The 20,622-nt window shown below is 44.1% G+C and overlaps 1 protein-coding gene across 2 annotated transcripts in view; it reads left to right on the forward strand.

Moving 5' to 3' along the window:
• PTPN4 (protein tyrosine phosphatase non-receptor type 4) overlaps positions 1 to 20,622 on the forward strand; it is a 216,263-nt gene that overhangs the window by 28,137 nt on the left and 167,504 nt on the right. The gene's annotated exons all lie outside the window — the stretch shown is intronic.

Raw genomic sequence — 20,622 nt, forward strand, 5'->3', positions numbered from 1 at the left:
CATTTCCTACTCAGTGGCCCTATTGAGACCCTGAAGGAAATATAGGTGACAGTACCCCAGACCCATAAGTCCATACAAGGAGAGTCTTGGATCTCACCCAGAATTATCAGGAGGTTCCGGAGTCCCAATACAAATTACTGGACATTCTACACACCGCCTCCTTGTAGAAAATTGTTCTTCCTGTAAAAGATGCACTTACAGATCTCGTTAAAACATAGCAACTCCATGATATCAGCCACATTCAAGAAAACCCCACTGATTCCATGTTAGTCCCTGTGCTATTTCTGCATTCTCTCTTCAGCCTGTGGGACCTATACTGACACCTAATTCTCCGAAGGAAGGGTGGCTGAGGATTGAGAACAAGGTTCTGCTATGCATGAAAAAGGCATGGGAATAAAGAGATGAAATGGGCAGTGAAAGGACCAACCTCTATAATCAGTGTGTTCTGTTTTTGGGTACTTGTTGAGAAGGAGCTAGAGGCAGTAAGTGGAGTAGAGCTGGACTGGGGTACATGGAGATGCTAAGAAATTATTTAAATAATATATTAGGTGCCCAAAATTGTAGTTAACTCAAAGGTTAAGTAAGTTACTTTTTTATTCTAGAAAAGCACGTTAATTTCTGAAAACCAAGTAAAGATACAATCCGCCTTCACAGTGCAACCTTAACTTTGTGTTCTTTGAACTGTACCCTGACATACCAATAACACACATACCAGTAGTTTACCCTTACAGATGCTACAGACAGCATGAGCATCGTAGGGCAAAATCTATCACCATCCCTCCTGGGCTAAGATGAAACTTTGTAAAATGCTATTAGGGATGTAATAGCGCAGGGGTGAGCAACCTTTTCAAACCAAAGAACCAAACTACATCAGAATTCAGAAGTGGTCAACAAAGAGCCGTATAAGAATGTCCATTTCCATCACTGAAATATACAACCTAATATTATTGATAATTGACAATGATTAGTGATAACATAAATGAAACATTATACTCACAGACTGTATTTAATGGGATTCTGCTGCATCTTCTCTCAGATTTCTTTGAAGTTTACATCATAACTGGTCAAATCCAGCTTCATGCATGCATTCAGGCTGTCTTCTGTCAATCTTATGGCAGGAGGCTGTGGATGTGGAGGTATGAGGGGCTCCGGATGGGGTTCAGGTGTATGATAGGCTCAGGGCACAGGGTTGGTGTGTGAGGGAGCAGGAGTATTACGGCAGGAGACTGAGGATGTGGGGATGCAGGAGTCTGGGGATGTGAGGGTACGAGGAGCTCAGGGCAGGGATTCAGGTGTATGATGGGCTCAGGGCTGGGGTGTGTGGGGCGTGCAAGAGTGTTATGATGCTGTGGCCAGATGGGGACTGGGCCCCAATTGGGGGCTTGTTGGTGAGGCTTCATTTTTAAATAAAGTAAAATTTATATCCAACATGCAAGGTTTCAACATTATCTTTATTTATGGCAGCAGTGGGTAACCTTTTTAAAGTCAGGAACCATTGACCCATAGAAAAATCATTTGGGGATCAAGTGAGAAGGAAAACAAAAACCCTCTTAAAACCCCCAACCCTCACTCATAGCCTCCAACTGAGACACCTCAGTGTAACCGTTGAAATAGTTAACTGAGAAACATAAGCATATCGTTTCCTGTAACAGTTACACACCGGCTCTGGGCCCCACTCCCAGGAGCTGGCTGCTTCTCCTTGCTGTGGGCATTACAGGAATTGAGAAGCTCATGTTTATCAGTTAACCCTAAAAATGAAATTTCTATTTTCAGCATTATTTGATAAATGTATATTTTGTGAGCGATTGTGGCCTTTATCAATAATTATTTATTTTTATTAATCCTTTTTAGATAGTAAGTTATTGAGTTCTGTGGACAATAGCTTATTATGTGTGAATGCATTGGAAACCATTTTTTATTTCCTAAGGTGAAGAAAGCTACTAAGGGGATGGCTGTTGTCAATTTGATTTTAACAAACTGAGGGACTGAATGAGAACTTGAAAGTGGAAGGCACCTGGGGTGAAAGTGGTCATGAAATCGTAAGAGTTCATGATTCTAAGGAATAGTAGATTCTAAGGAATAAAGACAATAGATTTCAAGAACACAGACTTTACCTACCATCTCCCTGAGTTTACTAAGATCCCATGGGAAGCAAAAGGAAGGAAAAACAATTGAAGACAGTAGACAGTTTTTCAAAGGGACGTTATTAAGGGTGCAAAAGCACGCTATTCCACTCTATAGAAAAGATAGAAGTATGGTAAGAGGCCACCCTGGCTTAATGAGGAGATCTTGCATGATCTAAAAATAAAGGAGTCCTATAAAAAGTGGAAATGAGGACAAAATTCAAAGGATGAATATAAACAAGTAACAGAGGTATGTGGGAGCAAAATTAGAAAGGGGAAGGCACAAAACGAGCTCAGCCTAGATAGAAACATGAAGGGTAACAAGAAAATATTCTATAAACAGAAGCAAGAGAGAGAGCAAGGACTGTGTAGGCCCATTGCTCAGTGAACAGGGAGAAACAACAGAAAATGTGGAAATTGAAGAGGTGCTTAATGACTTCATTGTTTTGGTTTTCACTAAAAAGTTGGTGGTGATGAGATGCCTAACACGATGAATGATGTTGAGTTGGGATAGATTCAGAAGTTAAAATAAGAAAAGGACAAGTTAAAAAGTACTTTGAAAAGTTGGGTGTCTTCAAGTCACCAGGGCCTAATGAAATGCATCATAGACTATTCAAGGAGCTGATTGAGGTATCTGAGCCATTAGCTATCATCTTTGAAAAGTCATTGAAGACGGAAGAGATTCCAGAAGACTATAAAGGGGCAAATATAGTCCTCATCTATAAAAAGGGAAATAAGGACATTCACTGTGGCTTACCAAGCAAGTAAAAAAAGCAGTGACAGATAAAAAGGCATTTAAAAAGTGGAAGTTAAATACTAGCGAGGAGAATAGAAAGGAACATAAACTCTGTCAAATTAAGTGTAAAAATATAAGAAAAGCCAAAAAGGACTTTGAAGAACAGGTAGCCAAAAACTCAAAAACTAATAGCAAAATGTTTAAATACATGAGAAACAGGAAACTTGCTAAACAACCAGTGGGGCCTCTGATCAGTTGATATACCAAAGGAGCCAGAGTATCAGGTGATAATGATATGGTGGATACTAGTTACCCTGCTTAATAGGGATGTAAGCGACTAGTCGACTATCCGATAAGCTTACGCTGATGCAACTGGTTGCTTCCCCTCACTCCCTTGCTGCCTCTATCAAAGAGGCAGCAAGGGGAAGGAGCAGGAGCCCGTGCAGGGAGAAGCCAGGTGAAGGCATGATTTTCCTTTACAGAAACCATGTTGACTTTTCCCCAACAAATTATGTTCATCTATGTGTCTGACAATTTTATTCTTTACTATAGTTACAACTAATTTGCCCAGTACCGATGTTAGACTAAAGATAAGGTCATTGCGGAGAAACTAAATGAATTCTTTGCTTCGGTCTTCGTGGCTGAGGATATTAGGGAGATTCCCATACCTTAGCCATTCTTTTTAGGTGACAAATTTGAGGAATTGTCCCAGATTGAGGTGTCATTACGGGAGATTTTGGAACAAATTGATAAACTTAACAGTAACAAGTTACCGGGACCAGATGGCATTCACCCAAGAGTTCTGAAAGAACTCAAATGTGAAATTGCGAAACTATTAACTGTGATTTATAACCTATCCTTTAAATCAGCTTCTGTACCAAATGATGGGAAGATAGCTAATGTGACGCTAATATTTAAAAAGGGCCCTAGAGGTGATCCTAGCAATTACAGACTGGTAAGTCTAACATCGGTACTGGGCAAATTAGTTGTAACTATAGTAAAGAATAAAATTGTCAGACACATAGATGAACATAATTTGTTGGGGAAAAGTCAACATGGTTTCTGTAAAGGAAAATCATGCCTTCACCTGGCTTCTCCCTGCACGGGCTCCTGCTCCTTCCCCTTGCTGCCTCTTTGATAGAGGCAGCAAGGGAGTGAGGGGAAGCAACCAGTCGCATCAGCGTAAGCTTATCGGATAGTCGACTAGTCGCTTACATCCCTATTAAGCAGGGTAACTAGTGTCCACCATATCATTATCACCTGATACTTTGGCTCATAGGTTCCAAAGCTAGACGGGACCTCCATGATCAACTAGTCTGACCACCTACACATTGCAAGCTACAACCTTGACTGCCTTCTCTTGTAATAAATGCATAACCTCTGGGTGAATTACTCAAGTTCTTGAATTCTGATTTTAAAGACTTCAAGTACAATGTGTCCACCATTTACTTGAGTTTAAACCTGCAAGAGAGTCATGCTCCATGCTATGGAAGAATGCAAAATTCCGCTCGGGGATCTCAATCTCACTTGGAGGAAAATTCCTTCCCATCTCCAGATATGGCAGTCAGTTGGACCCTGAGCATTTCAGCAAGAATCCAACAGCCAGATGCCTGGCAAAGAATTGTGTAATTCAGCTTCTTTCCCATTTTGCGTCCCATCACTGACTATTGGGAGTATTTGCTACCACCAGTGGCATATTGGCTATATGCCTTTATAGGCAATATCATCCCCTCCATACATTTATCAGGCTCAGTCTTGAAACCAGTTAGTTTTTTTTTCTTTCCCCACTTCTCCCCTTGCAAACCTATTTGAGGACTTCATTCCTTTGATGATTAGAAATCTTAAATCTAATTTCAAGCCTAAACTTGATACGGGTCAGTTTATATCCATTTGTTCTTTTGTCAACATTGACCTTAAATTGAATAACTCCTCTCCCTCCCTACTATTAATCTCTGTGTTATGTTTTTAGAGGAATCATATATTCCCTCAGCCTTATTTTGGTTAGGCTAAACAAGTTAAATTCCAAGTGTCCTCTCATAAGGTAGGTTTTCCATTCCTCTGATCATCCTAGTATCCCTTGTCTACACCTGTTCCACTTTGAATCATCTTTCTTAAACATGGGAAATGGGAATTATGTATGGTATTCCAGATGAGGTCTTACCAATGCCTTGTATAATGATGACTTCTGAAGGAATTCTATACTGGAAAAAATTCTGTGCATATTTTAAAAATCTGCATATTTTGTCAAAATAGCAGAATATTATCATGTCATTTGGAATTATTTTGGTAATTTATTTCAGAATACCTGACAGCAAGTATGTCTGTAACAATACAGATGACAAGATTCTGGAAATAGTTTTTGACAAATAGATTCCTTAGTAGGCCAATTAGCATATTTGTGGCTCCACAGGGCAGGCAGTAATACTAATATTTCCATGTATGTCAAGCACAGAAGACTTTAAGGGTATGTTTTCATAGCAAAGATAAACTCATATCTGATGAGTGCCAGCTGATTCAGGCTTCAGGGGCAAAGGCTGTGGGGCTCTTTCTTTACAGTGCAGGTCTGCAGGCTTAGACTGGAGCTGAAATGCTGGCACCCTCCTGTCAAGCAAGGTCTTAGAGCCCGGGCTCTAATTCTAGTCTAGAATCCTGCACCATAGTGGAACAGTCTCATAGTCCATGTCCCACAAGATGGAGTTGGCTGGCATGGCCAACCATGAGGTTTTCTTTGCTGTGTAGACTTGCCCTAAAAGGCAGCACGTCTTCTGGAGTGAAATTAGGCCGTGATATGTCATAGAACTTAAATATATGTATGAAGTTCAGCAGCTGAGTAACCCCATTGAAACTACTTCTTTGCCAGTCGCTGGCCTTAGTGAGTCGCATGGCTAAGTAGTGCGGTAGCATGTGTATGGTCACTGGTTTAGAGTTGAAATTGTTGCAGACAGTAGATTAGAAGGGCAATTTGAATGGAAGCTCCAGAATGGCAGTGGTGAGTGCAAGCCATTGCCTACACAAAAGTAGAGATCACCATGCAGGTCTCTTCCCTTTCCTCCTTCTCCCTCCAGAGTGCAGACTTAGTAGTGAGGCTGCACCCAATCCTAACACACAGGAAAGGCTGGAACTGCTTCATAAACACTTTTGAGCCTGCCCCTCCTTTTTAGGTGCACTGCGATACTAGAAGGTAGTCTCCCATTCTTGGCAGTGATTTATGTTTTCCCTGGCTGTTCCCGACACCTAAACCAGATGCTAGCTTCAGACCACTGCCTCAGAGAGGCATATAAATCAATTATTCCAATAGGGAAAGAGTAAAATCTGAGTGAGACATTAATTCTGTGCTTGTGCTGTTGTATGGAATTCCTCCAGGAGTAATATGGTACTGACACTTCTTTCTCCACAGGAAATAACTCATCTATGATTGCATTAACCTTTTTCATGTCTACATCATATTGGCAGCTCATGAACATCCTGTGATCAACCAACACACCTGATCTTTCTCCTGTTCCAAGTGATAAGGCCTCATTTTATGGCAAAAATTGTTGTTGTTGGTCCTTAAGAACATGACCCTGCACTTTGAAATATTACATTTTACCCCATTTCTATTACTCCAGTTTTCAAAGGTTGTCCATCTCGTTTCATATTCTAGTCCTGTGTATTGGCAGTACATCCCAATTTTGACATCAACAAATTTTATTAGCACACTCCCACATTTTGTGCCTGAGTCATGAATAAAACTGTTAAATATGATTGGTCCCATGACAGATTCTTGTGGAATTCCACTAGTAACCTCTTTAGCCCAGGGGTGGGCAATAATTTTTTTTGAAGTGGCCCCGGGTCTCTCTGGAAGGGTTGGGGGCCTCAAACGGAAGGGGAGGGGCCATAATACTTCTGGGCTTCCCCACCCACAGACCATGATTGGTCTGGGCATGGGGGAGCCCCTTTTCCTAGGCACCCATACCCCTGTTGGTGGGAGGAGACGTCCCGTGCCCCCTTATCCCAAGGCCAATCAGGGCCTGTGGGTGAGGGAGCACATGGAAGCCTCCTCCTGCCCAGCCAGGAGCGCGCGGCACCTCTAAGTGCCACGTGCTTCTCGCGGGGTAGGGGCAGGGGCAGGGGCAGGGCAGAGGAAACTTCGTGCACTGCCCCAGGCCAATCAGGGCTGGGGGGGGGAGGAGGAGCATGCAACGCCTTCTCCCGCCCTGCCAGGAGTGTGCAGCGGCTCTGGCAGGGAGGAAGAAATTTGGCCTGGGGGCGGGGGAGTGGCAGGGCCTCAGAGGGCTGGATATGGCCTGCTGAGGCCCTCTTGTCCACCTCTGCTCTAGCCTGTCAGTTTGCCTTTCAGTATGACCCATAGTAGTCTTTCCTTTAAATCAGGGACCTAGTGGTATCTATAGGGCTAGCTCTGGCATCCTTTGGAGTTGCATGTGAATTCAGCAGTATAAACGGCTCCCATCCTGCCCCGAGTGCTGTGACGGTGTTGGAACATCCTCTTGCCTTTAGCAAGTGTTTTATTTCAGTGGGTCTCTTTCAAAATGTGTATATAGTTTGTTTGTTTTTTAACAGCCATATGAGGTCAGACCAAAGGTCCATCTAACCCAGTATCCTGACCTCCAATAGTGGCAAATACCGGATGCCCCAGGTTATCAAGTGATCCCTTTCCTGTCATCTATTTCCAGCCCCTGGCAAACAGAGGCTAGGGACACCATTCCTACTTATTCTGGCTAATAAGTATTGATGGATCTAACCTCCATGAATTTATCAATCTCTTTCTTGAACCCTGTTCAAGTCCTGGTCTTCACAACCTTCTCTGGCAAGGAGTTTCACAGGTTGACGGTGTGGGGAAAAAAACACTTCTTCTTTTATTAAACCTGTTACTTATTAATTTAATTTGGTGATCCTTAGTTCTTATGTTATGGGAACAAGTAAATAACTTTTCCTTATTCCTTTCTCTACACCAATCATGATTTTATAGACCTCTATCATTTTCCCCATTAGTCTCCTCTTTTCTAAGCTGAAAAGTCCCAGTCTTTTTAATCTCGTCATATGGCACCTGTTCCAAATCCCTAATAATTTTTGTTGCCCTTTTCTGAACCTTTTCTAATGCCGATATATCTTTTGAGGGGAGGCAACCACATCTGCACATGTTATTGAAGATGTGGGTGTACCATGGTTTTATATAGAGGCAATAAGATATTCTCTCTTATTTTCTATCCCTTTTTTAATGATTCCTAACACTGCCACTGCACATTGAGTTCAGTTTATATATAGTAGTTTTAATAATTAGGAATAAGTGAGGAAGTCCTTTAAGGGACTTAGCCCAGAGATGGGACACATTTCCTGATCTATGGGCTTCAAACTGTGAGCGGTGCAAGAAGCTCAAGACAATCAGTAAACCCTATCCTCTCAGAGCTGCTTGGGGGTGGAGGTGGGAGGGAGACCCATATGCCTGACAAGTGTAGAATCTGGAAAGGATTAAAGTCTTGCGCTGAAAAGAAGCAGGACATGAGCCTAAAAGCGCTCCTCATGAAGTCAGATTTTGCACTCGCTTCCAAGCCAGTCCTCTCAGACTCAGTGCCAAATACCTCAGTGAGAAGTGCTTCGCTGTCACTGACCTCTGTCCAGCATTGATCTCCACTGCCTACCAAAAGGCACAGGAAACATAGTGGGAGAGGAAGGTCCCTGCTATCTCATAAGGACAATGGGAAGGTCAGAGATGAGCACAAACCCACAGTGGGCAGCTTGTCCTCCCCAGAGTATAACAGGCAGCGGCCTCGCCTGTTTGACTTTCTAGACCACTCTAGGACCCACCTCCCATCCACTTCCTTACTATGGAGTCCTTTCAGGAAACAAAAGACATTGTCATTCTTGACACCTCAAGAAGACGTGGTCCTCTCTAGGAGCAAACCTGCACTTGGGACCTTGAAGTGATCTCCATCACTCTGGTATTGCTCCCCGACACTGCGGTAGTTGATGCCATGCCAGTCTCTGAGACTGTGCTATTGGTCTTTAGAGACCCAATTGAATCCCCAGCAGCAATCTCTGGACTCCTGGCACTGGTCCCCAGACTAGTGGCACTGATAACTGGTCACTTGGCATCGGCCTCCTGAGGCATTCTGCCAGTCATTAGAGTGCTACTGCCGCTCCCTGAGCTTGAGGCATGGTCACTGGAATACTGTTGTGGGTCATCAGACATGTGGCATGGCACTGCAGAGCCTTGTTACTGCTTCTCACATGTGAAACACCAGGCCATAGGATCATAAGGTTGGATGAGACCTCAGGAGGTCATTGAGTCCAACCCCCTGCTTAAAACAGGACCCGTCCAAACTAAATTATCCCAGCCAGGGCTTTATCAAGCTGGGACTTAAAAACCTCTAAGGATGGAGATTCCACCACCTCCCTAGATAACCCATTCCAGTGTTTCACCACTCTTCTAAGGAAATAGTTTTTCCTGATATCCAACCTACACCTCCCCTACTGTAACTTGAGACCATTGCTCTTCATTCTGTCATCTGTCACCACTGAGAACAGCCTCTCATCATCCCCTTCGAGTAGTTGAAAGCTGCTGTCAAATACCCCCTCCCCTTCTGTAGACTAAATAAGACCAAATCCCTCAGCCTGTCCTCACAAGCCATCCGGTACAGTGGTGAAACGGAGACAGAAATGACACTGCCCTGGGGTTGCCGAGGGAAAACCTTTCCTCCTCTGCTTCTGAAGGCAAGGAGTGGGGTTTCCCTCATGGCTGTCAACAGGTGCATGGCATCAACACCTGTGGCCAATGCTCTGGCAGTTCTGGAACCCTTGAGGGCCCCCTGTCATGGAGTCCCTTGTGTGTATCTCATTCTCTGGGGTATCTCCTGCCTTCCTCCTGATTCAGATGAGGGAATAGTTCATGATATGTAGGAGTCTTCACTAGCCTTGGATGAGGCTGCCCCAGCTGGGGAAGCGGAGCCTGTCCATTTCCATGGTCTCACCTCTTCATCTTCCTCACCTGATGAGGCATTGGTGGGACCATCACATGCAGGGCTGCAAGATGATTTTGTGTCACACTCAGAACTACTTACACATGTGTCTGGAAACCTTAACCTTTGGAAAAGTGGTAAAGGAGTCCTGTGGCACCTTATAGACTAACCGAAGTGGTGCAGCATAAGCTTTCGTGGGCAAAGATCCACTTGGTCAGATGCATGTCGTCAGATTCCCTACCAGGAGTCAGATTCCGGGCAATGTCAGATCTGGTTGCCGGAGTCACAACCCATCTGCTCATCATAGCCCAACTATACCTCTTGCTGCTAGGGCAGAGGGTAGCATGCGCCTATGTGGTTCAGCACACAAAACTGTCTTTGACACTACTGGAGATGTGGTTAGTGTTGGTTTACTTTTCAGCCATGCATCACTTAGGCAAGATCCTCACAATCTCACCGCAAATACTGATTTCCCTTGCATGGTGATCATACCTGTACAAGGTAACAGAATGAGTTCTAAGTCCACGACTTATGGTGTCCCTGGTGTTGGATACCTTGGACTGGGGTTAGAGATGTGAACGACTGGTTGACTATCCGATAAGCAAATGCTTATTGGATAGTTGACAGGCTAGATGACTAGTCACTTCCCCTTGATAGAGGCAGCAAGGGGGGAGGGGAAGAGGAGAGGGCACTTCAAAGTGGCAGCGCAGTGTAGAGCCTGGGGTCAGCGAAGGAGTCCCTAGCTGACTCCAGGCTCCATGCAGTGTTGCTGCTTTGAAAACACCACTTGAAGCCTGATGCTGGGCTTCCCATGGCGTTTCAAAGTGGCAGCGCTGCATGTAGCCCGGGGACAGCAGGGGACTCCCCCGCTGACCCGACTCCAGGCTCCATGAAGCGCTGCCACTTTGAAACACCACATGCAGCCTGACACTGGGCTCCCCGCAGCATTTCAAAGTAGCAATGCTACATGGAGCCTGGGGTCACTTGGGGAGTTCCTACCTGACTCTAGGCTCCATGCAGCGCTGCTAATTTGAAACACCACATGCAGCCTGACACTGGGCTCCCCGCAGCATTTCAAAGTAGCAATGCTACATGGAGCCTGGGGTCACTTGGGGAGTTCCTACCTGACTCTAGGCTCCATGCAGCGCTGCTAATTTGAAACACCACATGCAGCCTGACACTGGGCTCCCCATGGCATGTCAAAGCAGCAGATCCGCATGGAGCCCGAGATCAGCAGGGGAATCCCTTAGGGTTGTTGCAACACTTCAAAGGCGGAGGCGCTCTATTGACTAATCCAGGGGTGGCCAACCCATTAAACGAAGAGAGCCAAAACAGCAGCAGAAAAAATGCGAAGAACCGCACCAGTACTGTTGCACCAAAAAAAAGGGCGCTGCCTCTTTAAAAACTGTGGGTTAGGCTTTTTGGCCACATCAGGCTCCTGTCAGCCACTGCCATCTTGCTGCCTCCATTTTGCCGTGCCGGATGGCTCCCCTGCATCCGGTGAGCACAGGAGCTGGGGTCTGTAAGGGCGCACAGGGCAGCTTTGCAAGCCGCGGGTGGGGGGGGTCTTCGCGAGCCGCACTTTCAGGGCTGAAGAGCTGCATACAGCTCGCGAGCCGCAGCTTGGCCATCCCTGGACTGATCGAATAGTCGATGCAAATTGCATTGACTACTCGCTTAGTCAGTTACTTGAAATTTAACATCCCTACTTGGGGTAGAAAGCCTATCTGCGTACCCTTAGGAGCTCAGGCTTGCGGATATGACACAAGCTGTTGCTAAACATAAGCGTCCTAGAACTCAGGGCCATCCCGGAAGCTTGCAAAGTGTTCCTTCCTCAGCTCTCTCACAAGGTAGTACATGTGTTGACAGACAATATTGCTTTGATATTCTATGTCAACGAGAAAGGGGAAACATGGTCATTATTTCTCTGCCGAATAGCTGTTTGGCTGTGGGTCTTCTGTATCCAACTTGCTATCCAACTGGACATTTCACATCTCCGCAAGGTCCAGAACACACTGGCAGATCGCCTCAAAGTCCTTTTTCACTCACCACAAATGGTCCCTGTAACCAGAAGTCGTAAGGACCATCTTCCAGAGGTGTGGAACTTCACAAGTGCATCTGTAGGCATCCAGGCATCACTGAAAATGTCACCAATTTTGCTTCTTGCCAGGTCTTGACAGCAGTTTGTTATCCAATGCCTTTATCCAGTCATGGGCAGGCAATCTGAGATGTGCTTTCCCTCCAAGGCCACATCAGCAATGTTTTCCTGGAGATGAAAAGGGGCACAAGGTGCTAGTCATCCATGAGAGGCCCAGCTATGGTAACATTGTTGGGGCTAGTTCATGGATTTAGCTGTGGCAGCCCCATGGATGCTTCCCAACTATCTTCACCTGCTTTTCAAGAACATGGAAGATTGCTGCACCCAAACCTTGCTTCCCTGCACCTGATAGCATGAATGCTGCATGCCAAAACTTTGAACAGGTCTGTTCCACACAGCTTTTAGCAGGTTTCCTTAAAGCTGAACTTCATCGGAGTTGCTTACCTGCCTAACTGGAAATGTTTCACTTGCTAGGCATTTGAACAGAACTTTTCTCTAGCTCAGTCTTTACAATCCATCCTGGAATACCTGTTCTATCACAAGCACCAAGGTCTGGCACTTGATCAAAGTGCGCATGGTAACCATATTTGCTTTTGCGGAGAGGAGTCCTGTGGCACCTGCACCTGAGGTGCATGCATCTGACGAAGTGGGTCTTTGCCCACGAAAGCTTATGCTCCTGCACTTCAGTTAGTCTATAAGGTGCCACAGGACTCCTCGCCACTTTTGCAGATTCAGACTAACACGGCTACCCCTCTGATATTTGCTTTTGACATTCTCATTCAAGGTGGATCAGTCTTCTTGAATGCATTGATGATCAGATTGCTTTAGGTCCTTGAAAAACTCTTCCCACAGGTACGGGAACAAGTTCACACAATAGGATTTCAAAACTGGTACTCTACAGGCTCACTGGTTCTCCCTCTAAGCTTGGGGCCTTGTGCTTTCTCCTATATCTATCATGGAAATCCACTTTCCTTGTAGCCATCATAGTAGCAAGACGACTCTCCAAGATTAAGGCCCTAACTTCAGAATTCCTTTATTTGATGTTCTGCAGGGACATAGTTCAGCTGTGCCTCATCCAGTCTTAATGCCAAAGGTGGTATCCAAGTTTTATGGTAGTCTGAGTTCATAAGCTTCTGGCAATTGCTGTTTGCACATGCTTGGTAGATTTAGCTGAATTTTCCAAAAAATCCAAGTACACTAAAACTCCAATAGTCCGGCACTCCTGATAGTCTGGCATCAAAATGGCAAGAGCCTAGTGAGTGAGCTTCGGCAAACAATGAGTCGCAAGGTAACAGCGGCAGCAGCTGAACTGAGCAAAAAGGGTAAAAAAACTAAAACATTACAGTATACTGTATATAGTATGTGCAATAAAAAGGGTTAAGAACACTTTATATATAGTATATAATGTATACTGTGTGCGTGTGTGTGTGTGTGTGTGTGTATATATATATATATATATATATATATATATATATACACATACATACATACATACATGCAGTCCCCGGGATACGTACAAGATAGGGACTATAGGTTTGTTCTTAAGTTGAATTTGTATGTAAGTCGGAACTGGCTCCAGATTCAGCTGCTGCCACTGAAACTGACCAGCGGCTGACTACAGGAAGCCGGAGGCAGAGTTGCTCTGCCCCCAGCTTCCTGGAATCAGCCTGATCAGTTTCAACAACTGCTGAATCTGGAGCCTGGGACAGAACATCTGGGGCGCTGCCCGGTAGGTTCCCACAGGACCAACCGCTGGACCCCCCCAGCAGACCAGGGGGACAGGAGCAAAGCCGCCCAGGCGGCGGGAGTCCCGCTGCCTGGGCGGCTTTGCTCCCGGGAAAACGAGCAAAGCCGCCCAGGCGGCGGCTTTGCTTGGGTGTCCCTGGTCTGCTGGGGGGGTCCAGCGGCTTTGCTGGACCCCCCCAGCAGACCAGGGAGACCGAGAGAAGCTTTTCTCGCCCCGGAGGACACGGGTGGCGACTCGCCGCCCTTGAGCTCCGGGGCGAGAAAAGCCCCGTTCGTAAGTGCGGATCCGACATAAGTCGGATCCGCATAAGTTGGGGACTGCCTGTATATAAAAAACCATCTTATAGTACCTCCTGATAGTCCGGCATATTTGATAATCCGGCACCAACTAGGTCCCATAGGTTCCGGATTATTGGAAGTCTACTGTACACTTGAGTGTATTCCAGTCTAGGCCTACTGGTACTGAGCAGGACTTTTCCTGCCATTGCTTTTTCTGGATGCTAGACAATCATATATAGAATAGGGCACCAGAATGGAGAGCAAGATGATGCTTTCTGGGGTTCTCAGTGCTCCGCCTATTTGATGCCCAGGCTATGTCGAGGAAAGAGGAAGATATGGAAAAAATAGTGTGAGGTGTGAAACATGAGCTGACTAGGGTGGGTGATAGGAGTAAAGGGAGGCACTGATGAATCAGGCAAAGATGTGCAGGTTATTCCAGAGGAGTTCCACTTTGCTGGTTTTTAGTCTGACACCATGTGAGGCAGCTGTCTTCAGTGGGGTGTAGGGATTGTCAGTATGTAGTTGATTATACAAGTAACTGATAAGCCTGGATTTATTGGTTAATCCTGTCAACTATACTCACTTTGCTGCCTCTGATATAGAGGCGGGGGTGGGAGGGAGCAGGAGCTGGTGCCCATGGGGAGCTGGCTTTGAGTGACTCCCCACGAGCACTGGATCTGCGGAGCTGCCTGCTCCCCTCGCATCCCCACACTGCTGCCTCTGATAGAGAAGCAGCAGTGGGGAGGGTGAGGGGGGCAGGCAGGAGTCAGTACACAGGGGAAGCTCACTTTCAAGCCAGCTGCCCCTGTGTATTGGCTCCTGCAGGAGGGTTGATTGCCCTCCTGCACTGCTGCCTCTCAACGGGGGTGTGTGTGTGTGGGGGGGGGGAGGGTGGAGACAGAGGAGGCTGCTCCGTAGGATGCCCAGGCTCACTGTGGACAGAGGTTTCTCCATGGGATGCTGGCACAGCCCCGTGCTGCTGCCTCTGTATCAGAGGCAGCAGCATGGGGTGGCAAGGAACTCCCTGGGAATGGGCGCGGGAGCGCATTGGCTTCCCTCCCCGTCCCTAGTGGGGGGGACTATTGAATAAACATGTAACCCAATAATATTTGGTGCAGTTACACGATTTATTAAATTACATGGTACTTATCATCCCTAGTGGGATTAGCCTGACTCTGGTCCCATTGGTATGAATGGGAGGCAGTAATCTGCAGATTCAACATTATGGCTATCAGTAATGCTGCCATTTCTCTGCAGTCATTTTAACTAAGGGCAGCAAAACTTTGTATTTCCTCCTAGTAATCTCTAAATCCTAAGACATTTTTTTAAAATCCCCAAATATCGTGAGTTGGCAACTCTAATTCCTGAACAAGATGGATTAAACTTCTATATCTCGAGTTTATAAAATAATATTCAACTTGCTTCATTTAAGAACAGTTCTTATGTAGTGATAGTTATATTTTAAAAATAGTAATAAATGTAATATGACTCCTCCTTGCCCTAAGTCTGTCTTTAACATTTTGACAATACTGCTGTGGTTGGTCATCTAGATCTGAAACTTGGTGGGTTATCTTTGAACTAGACTGAAAGCATTATTGTGTTTTAAAATGAATCTGATCCAAATATTAGGAGTCATTTCAGATAGGTATATAGATTTACTTTTGTGAGAGGTGAAACTTGTTCACAGTGTGCTAAGGCTGTTCAGTTTGGAGACTTGGATGTAGGAGGGTTGAGCAGATACATCCTGTAAGTGAATAATGATAAAACATAGACTAGGAAATAGGTTTAAAATTGATGACAAAGATGTTAACAAAGTGATTCATTGGCTACTTTTTGTATTACTTTTAAATTGTGGCATCAAGGAAAAATTACCACATAGAATAGTTATCTTCATCTTGGTAATCTTTGTCCCTTGCTGTCTTCATAATTACTCAGAAGTTGTGATCAGGGCAGTTTGGGGGCGGGCAGGTGGGGGTGAGATCAGCCTCTGGCCTTTTCAAACTGCTACATTGCTGAACTGTGTAGGGAAAATATTTGAGTTTCTATCAGGCTTTTTTTGGAATTTGTTTTTTCCAGTCATCATGCGTTAGTTCTAACTGCTGAGTATTGACATGTAATTAGAAAGATATTTTCCTGATGTAGCTTGTGGTTCCTTCCAGTACTGGATCTTAGTTCTGCATGAGGAGAAAAGACTGTGATGAAGCGGCTTTAAAACTTAGTCAAAACAGAAGATAGAGACAGGTTATGTGGGGACTAAAAGCAAATATTACTGGAGTACAATACTTGTTCTGATATAAACTCTCTAGCTTTCTCTGCGGGGGTTCTAACACCCTTTACTAAATTTTGTAATAATACATATATGCATACTTTAGAAATAATTAGGTTTTTGAAAAAAGATATTTTTAGACCTAAGACTTTTATTGACTTTTTTCATTTTTGAAATGGTTGGTGCTATGGAACATCTATATGAATATAGCATATTTTAAAATTCCTATTTGGAACTGTTGATTCCACTATGAAAATAAAATTTTACACTGTTGTGCTCAAATTCCTGAAGAAGCCATCCAAGAAAACAAGGAAAAAGCATAACAAGGGAAGTTTTTATCGTTTGTTCAGACAGTGAAAGTAAAATGGAAAAATGAACACTTAGGTACTGTCTGTGACAGAGTGGGGAATGGGTCTGTGTCCAAAGTGTGAGTTCCCATTTTTGTTTCTCTTACCCAAAATCTTAAGGAGATTGTACTGGCTGGTACAATCAGAATTGCTATCCCCTGTTCAGTAATGCTTCCTTTTGTCTTGCAAGCATTCTTGCTACTGTGAATAAAAATAGTAGAGCAGAGATTGAGCTATATATCCACCAGTGGCCAGAATTTTGTTTTACATCTGTATGCTTCAGTTGCATTTTGAAGATCTGTTTGAGACAGTTTCTTTCAGAAGTTTACAATGTAGTGGTTTATTTTATACCCTTTGCAGTGGTTTCTTTAATGTTCACAAAGCAATTTCACATTACATGATAAAACAATGACAGCAAAATCATAAGTTTAGGTTCTAGTTGCTGTGTTCAGTTGATTTCTGTTTCTCCATTGAAGATGCCGCTGGAAACACTGTGAATACCATGCTATATCTGCGCATGTAACAAGGCGTACAGTTTAAATTCTGGAAGCTAGAGTTTGCTTAGAGCAACTCAAACACTTCAGTAATTGTGTACTACCATATTACCTTCAGGTTTCTAAGTAGATCACCTGTTCCAATATTCAGTTACTAAATTTTCGCCATCAGTTTTCTTGGTCCACTTCAATTATAATACTTTTCACTTGCATAGCTTCCTTATCTAATGATCTAGAAATACTTGACAAAGTCAGTGTAGAATTATAGGGCTTGCACAGGCACTGATCCAACGAAGTACATAAGCATGTGTTTAACTTTAATCTTGCAATTTGTTCTATGAAGTTGAGGACTGATTGCTTAATTAAAACATACATATAAGTATTTAGCTGAAAAAGTGTAATGTGTAAGAATTTGATTTTGAAAAACAAAAATAAGAATGAAAGATGTGTATTCCATTTATTAGTACTTAGCCAAATGGATAGTTTTTGGCTTGCTCTATATTTCTGTTTGGAATAGTTGAAAAATGTTGTAGTGCAAAACAGAAACAATCCAGGTATGAGAGTAAGTTATACAAGCTGGAGGTGATTAGCTTCTGGTAGGGTTTCAGTTTTTAAAATGTTATAGAAAAGTAAAGTACGTAGTGTGATGAGGAAAAGCTAGATGATTACCAGAAAGTAATACAAGACAAATAATACTAGCCCTAGGCTGAACAAACCTGACTGCCATGGCAACCAAATGGCAGTTACTTAAGGTTAATTAAGACAATTGGGGTCAATTAAGAAACTCCTAGAACTCAGTTGAGGCAGTTACATTAATTAAGACACCTGGAGACAATCAAGAAAATGCTAGAACCAGTTGAGGCAGGTTGTTTTGGACACCTGTCCCAAACAATTGGTTAAAAAGAATTGGTTAAAAGCCTCCCCTTCTGTCAATTCTGTGGCATGCTAGGAGTGATGGGAGGAAGGTGCACCTACTGCTACTCAGAAATGCGGGGCTCACTGTGAAATAGAGTTTTGTTACAATACCTCATGATTCCTCTTTTTGATGTAATGCTTATGACTGACATTTAAAATCTTTTAGGTATTAGTTTACAATATAAAAGAGATTATGGGTGTTTGTTTTTTGCATATGCCTGTTCTTTGCCTTTGCTGCTTTTTTCCACATGAAATTTCTCTCTAAAATATTTGATTAAAGAAGTTTGTGTTTTGCTATTTTATAGCACATTTTCAATTAGTTGAGACGTTGAGTTCCTGGAAAATTGGTAATTGTGATGGTATTAGCTATATAATGTCTACTTGCAAAAAAAATTCAAAATGAAAATGCAGTTTTGAATACAGATACTAAATTTATTCAAGTGCTTAACCATATATAAATTCCACTTTAGGTGTGCACTTGGCAGAGATAGCACATACTTTGCTAGCCATGTCCATCTGGGCCACACATACGACCTTAGGGTGAGAGTGGTGCAGCACTAAATGCCACTTAAGTTTCTTGGCCTGAGAAACCCCATTTTGTAGCACATTTTAAAATACTTTTTTTAGTCTATTGTTCTCATGTAGTGCAGGGTAGTGTAAAATTTACAGTTGGCATTTAAATTGTAGTTATATTTTGACAGCCATAACGCCCCTACTCATTCTGTTTTCTAGAAAATGAGGTTTCTGGGTTTTTTTGTAATGTTCCAAATCTCCTGGATTGGTATTTTGAGAGTCTTGTGAAGGAACATTTTCTCTTCAAAGGTGAACATATTGATTACCTTTCCTGATTCGGGAAGTCGTATGTTCCCACTACATGCAGCGTGTGCAAATTGTTCTGTGGAAGAACACAAGGAGTCTATGGAAGCAAGGCTACAGATATTTGTTTGTCTGGATATCCCCCCACCTTTCATAAACAGATTGCAAGATTGACTGGTGCTCTGCCCAAGTTAAATGAGAGTCAGCAGTGTGATGCTGTTGCAAAGAAAGCAAATATGATTCTGGGATGTATTAACAGGTGTGTTGTGAGCAAGACATGAGGGTGTGTTGTGAGCAAGTCTTCTGCTCTACTCTGCGCTGGTTAGTCCTCGTTTGGAGTATTGTGTCCAGTTCTGGGCACCGCATTTCAAGAAAGACGTGGAAAATTTGGAGAGGGTCCAGAGAAGAGCAACGAGAATGATTAAAGGTCTAGAGAACATGACCTATGAGGGAAGGCTGAAGGAACTGGGTTTGTTTAGTTTAGAAAAGAGAAGATTGAAGGGGGACATTATAGCAGTTTTCAGGTATCTAAAAGGGTGTCATAAGGAGGAGGGAGAAAACTTGTTCATCTTGGCCTCTGAGGAATAGAACAAGAAGCAATGGGCTTAAACTGCAGCAAGGGAGGTTTAGGTTGGACATTAGGAAAAAGTTCCTAACTGTCAGGGTGGTCAAGCACTGGAATAAATTGCCCAGGGAGGTTGTGGAATCCCCATCTCTGGAGCTATTTAAGAGTAGGTTAGATAAATGTCTATCAGGGATGGTCTAGACAGTATTTGGTCCTGCCATGATGGCAGGAGACTGGACTCGATGACCTCTCGAAGTCCCTTCCAGTCCTAGTATTCTGATTCTATGATTACTTCCAGGGCCTGTTCCTCAAAGGAGACTTCCTGTAGGAAGTCTTAGTGGGAGTTACACAGGCTCCCCACTGCAGCTCTAGTTTCTGGCCCCAGATCTCGGCCCCATGCTTGACATTATCCCCAGCCTTGGAGCAGGTCCACACTTGGTCCCCCGGGGGCCCAGCCTCGGCCAGTTTACCCTGGCCTGTGTGGTGTTCTCTACCCACTCTTTCCTCCTCCAGAGTCACTGCTCTGCTCTTGGCCCTGGCTCCAGGGGTGGAGGCAGGGAGTGTGACCCTCTACAGTAATGGTCTGCTAACTTTTAAGTAACGAGTTCTTTGAGATGTTGTTCAAATGTGTATTCCATGAGTTTCCCTCTTTCTCCTCTGCTTTAGAATTCCTCTGTAATATTATGGAAACCATGATAGAGAAGGAACTGGTGTGGTGGTTGGTCCTGTACCCCTTTTTATATTTTTAATAACAGGTGCAAAAGTAGTCTTGTGTAGACCAAATAGAAAATATGAGCAAAAAATTTGCAGTCTCTGGGAGGGATGTTAAATTTAGTTGATGAGTGGGGGAACAATGGCGGGGTTAGCTCCCAGGGCCGGGAGCTAACCCCGCCGCGGCTCTGCCTTTTAAGTGTATTAAAAATGTATTACTTTTACTTTTTATTAAAAACGTATTACATTTAAAAGGCTAAAATGCAGTGGGGAGGACTCCGCGTGAGCCAGGACAGCTGATTCCCAGCTTGCGCTGCGCACCAGCCTTAAATGTAAAAAGACTGGAGCGCAGTGGGCAGGACTTGGTGCAAGCTGGGAATCAGCTGTTCTGGCTTGCGCTGAGTCCTCCCTGCTGTGCTTCATCTGATTCCCAGCTTGTGGCCTCCTCCCATGGAGATATGCCGAGGGGACTGGCTTTTAAGCTAGCTCCCCACAGCACCAGCTCCTGCTCCGCCCCTCTCCCCCCTTGTGTCTGAAAACTGTAGGTACTGGGAGTACTTATAATTTTTT

Source organism: Pelodiscus sinensis, chromosome 7 (genome assembly GCF_049634645.1).
Source record: "Pelodiscus sinensis isolate JC-2024 chromosome 7, ASM4963464v1, whole genome shotgun sequence".
In the NCBI taxonomy this organism is placed as follows: Eukaryota; Metazoa; Chordata; order Testudines; family Trionychidae; genus Pelodiscus; species Pelodiscus sinensis.